The sequence below is a fragment of the Perna viridis genome, chromosome 4 (assembly GCF_037379345.1).
Source record: "Perna viridis isolate PV_CMFRI_1.1 ecotype Kerala chromosome 4, ASM3737934v1, whole genome shotgun sequence".
Lineage (NCBI taxonomy): Eukaryota > Metazoa > Mollusca > Bivalvia > Mytilida > Mytilidae > Perna > Perna viridis.
This window is the reverse complement of record NC_142448.1, coordinates 188,993-193,615: the sequence shown is the minus strand read 5'-3', so window position 1 is coordinate 193,615 and position 4,623 is coordinate 188,993.

The window sequence follows — 4,623 nt, the reverse complement described above, 5'->3', positions numbered from 1 at the left end:
GTTATAAATCTCATAAAAGATTAGCACGTTTGAAATTAAATGAATAATTATGAAATTTCGGCACAATTCAAAATATCTTGCATTATTAAAAGAAACGTACTTTTAAATGTAAATTTACTTCTTATTAAATTATTCAAATCAATATTGAAATAAATATTGTTCTCTATAATTGTACTTTTAGAATAAAAGTGTTTTAGAAATAATATACCAAATTTATCTAAATTCCTATGAAAAGAAACTATTTATCAAAACATACCTGAACGGCGACATTAATCGACCGAATAAATTTGTGGACTAAATTTTGTTTGTACAATAGAAAGTTTATATATCCCTAACAGTGAAATTGACATGCAGTGCTCGTGCAATTATCGCGCGAAACAATCGTCATAGGCATATCTATTATATGCCGTCATGCAGTGTCCTTTGTCATATATGAAAGTACGTCATGATGAATGAAATGACGAAATGAATTGAAGATGAATTATTAAATGAAACTCAAATTCCAATTAGTATTTTGATATAAATAATCAAAATAATCAATGCGGTGACAATTTGATTTATAAAATTGTTATCTTGTAATTTATTATAAGTCTTGGAAATCAAACCGCCTACGTTCCATACACAAAATGTTAACTTATGAGTACTCTTAAAGGCATCATGGAGTAATCTTGTGAAATAAGAGAATGAGTATTATTCAATGTACTAGATATATATGTATATTTTTGATGAACGCTTAATTTGGAATTAAAAAATAAAACTTAACTTTCTGTTATAAACTTAAGTCTACAATTATAATTCACACAATAACTTGAAAATGTTCAAACTCTTAAAGGACAATAATAGTTAATAGTGTCCACCATGGTGACCTCTGTATTCATCAATGTTATACGGACCACCTACCTCTGAATTTTCCTCTATAGTAAGGGCCATCATAGTTTCACAAGTACGTTTTATCCTTGGCCTGTATATTGTCCTCGGCCTGCACAATGTTCCCGACCTCGATTGTTTCCGCTATTAGGTTTTCGTTTCGGTATGTGCAAGAGTAATCAAGGGAACCAAGGTTATAGCGGTAATCAAAAGAATGTAATCCAGGGACCAAGACCAGACATGGAAAACAGACAAACACAGCAAAGAACATAAAGTAACTAAAATCATACATACAAAGTAACAAAAGCAAATGAGCAACTCGGACTCCACTAAGAACTGGGAGCATGGACCAGGTGCACCGGTAGGGTAAGCGTCCTCTGCTTTTCTAGAAACACCCGAGTTGCTCATAAAAAGTACTCCGTGGTAGACAAACGAGTAAAGGAAAACTATGACCCGTTAAATATTGTTTTCATTATGCTGATGGATACACCATAAGATCAACTATTTCATGATGACGATCATAAAACTTCTATAGTGAAAACTTCATTCTTGTAGCAACATAACCCTCTTCCAGAAGCTAAAATGTAAGAAGTCTAGCGCGATACAAAAAGTCTGCGTAGTTACGGTAAGTTCTGGCATAACGTTAGTATGAGTTGTGATATGAAATCTATATTCGCAGGCGCTGAAGGGATTTTGCCGCAGATGAATGGAAAATTGACAATTATAAATTAAAAGTCATAGATTTTTATGCTATTGTATTCTGGTAATTATCTTGAATTGAGAGTTTCCAGAAGATATTCCGGGTTTTTCATGATCCACATTGAATTAATACCACTACGGGAGTAACAAAGAGTAATCAAGGGAACCAAGGCTATAGCGGTAATCAAAAGAATGTAATCCAGGGACAAAGACCAGACAAAGTGTCGTGGTGCAGCAAGAGGAAAGAAACACTATGACACGTTGAGGTAAGTTTTATTTAACATCGGTGACTATACATGCCTGTACAAATCAACAATTAGCATAAGCTCTATAGAGCTTATGTACTACGACCGTTTGGCTAATATGAACTTTTCAAATGGTCGCCAGGCATGTGTGAGAGGAATGCCCGATATTCCAGGTTGAAAAATCGGTGAAACCCCCGGTTTAGGGAAGTGCCTAGAAATCTGGACGCATGTGGGATTCGAACCCACAGTGGTGTCGACCTCGTGATTACAAGTCCAGCGCCTTAACTACATAAAAAAATAAAAAAATAAATCAAGAAAGTTACAAAAGTTCAAAAAAGATGAATCATATTGATCTACGATGCCAGAGCCTTATATAGTAAGAGGATAGTTGCGGTGTATCCATCTGCACCATGAAAACTAATTTGTTCAACGTGTCATAGTTTTCCTTCCCTCTGTCGTCTACCCCGCACTAGACTTTTTATGAGCAACTCGGCGGGTGTTCTAGAAAAGCAGAGGACGCTTACCCTACCGGTGCACCTGGTCCATGCTTCCAGTTTTTAGTGGATTCCGAGTTGCTTATTTACTTGGTTACTTGGTATGTATTACTTTAGTTACTTTATGTTAATTGTGTATGTCTGTTTTTCATGTCTGGTCTTTATTCTTGGGTTACATACATTTTGATTTCCGTTAGAATCTTGGTTCCCTTGATTACGCCTCTACTCTTTATACTTCTATTCCCCATACTGAGTTAAAATCCCGACTCAAAAACATTATACATCGTTGTTACTCAAAAAAGACCGTACACCTAGATACAAATATTTAGTTCTTGGTAGAGATTCCTCATACTTTGAAAAAAAAAAATCCGAATCATCTTCCAAATATACAGAAAAAGTTTTCAAAATGCTGGAATATTTGATCGACAACATATTTGTCCAGTATAGTGGACACGTTTTTCAACAAACGGTCGGCATTCCATTGGGAACAAATTGTGCTCCTCTTCTCGTTCACCAATTCCTTCTCACCCATTACGCTGACTTTATAGCTGATCCAAAGGAAGGAGCCAGATCCTTTGATCTCAGTTTCCGGTATATAGATGGCGTATTATTGTTAAACAATCCTAGTTTTTGGAATTTTATACATCGCATATACTCCAAAGAACTTGAGACAGAGGTTACTACAGACTTTATATCTTGACTTACTTACAGAGATCGATGGTAAAGGAAAACTATGGACCAAACTATATCACAAACGCGATATATGGAGTTTTCAAATCACAACTCATACGAGCTTGTCGTAACTACGCCAACTTTTTGTATCGCGCTAGACTTATAATTAGGCTTCTGGAACAGGGTTATGTTGCTACAAGATTGAAGTCATCATTACAGAAGTATCATGGTCGTCATCATGAACTGTTTTATCATTATGGTGTACCCACCTGCACTATGAGACCTTATTTTGTTCAACGTGTCATAGTTTACCTTTCCTCTTTAATTTCGTCTACCCCTGACTTGACTTTTTACGAGCAACTTGGTGGGCATTTCTAGAAAAGCAGAGGACGCTTAAGCTACCTGTGCGCCTGGTCCATGCTCCCAGTTTTTAGTGGATTCCGAGTTTTTTTTAAGTTATTTTATGTTCTTTATTGTGTTGGTCTGTCTCCCCTGTCTGGTCTTTACTCCTGGATTACATTCTTTTGATTTCTGCTAGAATCTTGGTTCCCTTGATTACTCTTCCTTCCATTTTTTACATAAATATACATGTACTGCTCATAAATTATTCACGTATGTTTGTTTGGTAGTTGTTCCCTTGATCAAGCTTCATTAAAAACCTTTCTGTGTTCACTTATAAACTGGGCATTTCTAGTTTTTACATAAAAAATGTACAACCCATTCATTTATTTTACTATATACTTTATCATTAACATTAAATCCTCATTCCTGCAGAAATTTCAAAAACTAGAAATTTCTTGGCATGATGTTCAAGGCACTGTACTTGAAGATTTACCAAACTCTAGTTGAACAAGTAAATTGGGTCATACAAATTAGAAAAATATTCCAAAATGTTCAGAAGCATAATATGGACTTTTATTTTAATTTCCATCAAATGAATTAAACACTTAAGTCTTATTGGTATGAGGAAATCATCGCTGAACTTCTTAGAATTTTTTAAGAATGGTTAATTATGCATATGATACTAGACTGACTTACAAGGCCAACTCAGGGGATGAATGTTTCCAAATCTTGAGGCAAAAAATACATTTGAAGTCAATATTCTAACTAAAAAAGCTTAAATATGTTAATGAAGTGTTATATTTGGCTGATTGGAACACAATGGGATAATAGGTGTTAGAACATGAAGTTTAAAATACTACGAACTGTCCCTTGATGAAGTAAAACTACTGGTAAATGACATTATTATTACAACATTTGAACTAAAAAAAAATAAAGATATGCCAGTCAGACTTGAACTAAAAATCTTTCATTTATATTATGAATGTCGGATGTCGAATCAACGAACACTAAATGTCAAAATTGATTTAATAAGCTACATAAAGTTAACTGCTTCTTCGTTTCACTTTTTAAACCAAAAAGTTATATTTTCAAAAGCACTTTATCAACCATCTTGCACTTTTAGAATATGCGCTTTTTTAAATCACAGAATGTTAAAAATAACACATTATACATTGTAATGGTTGTAACGGGAAAAAGGCCCAATGTGATGTATTGGTACACTATCAAATATACATCCTTGTTCTTATAAAACTACACCGAAAAAAACACATAACGATAGTTAATAATAAGGAAACACAACACAA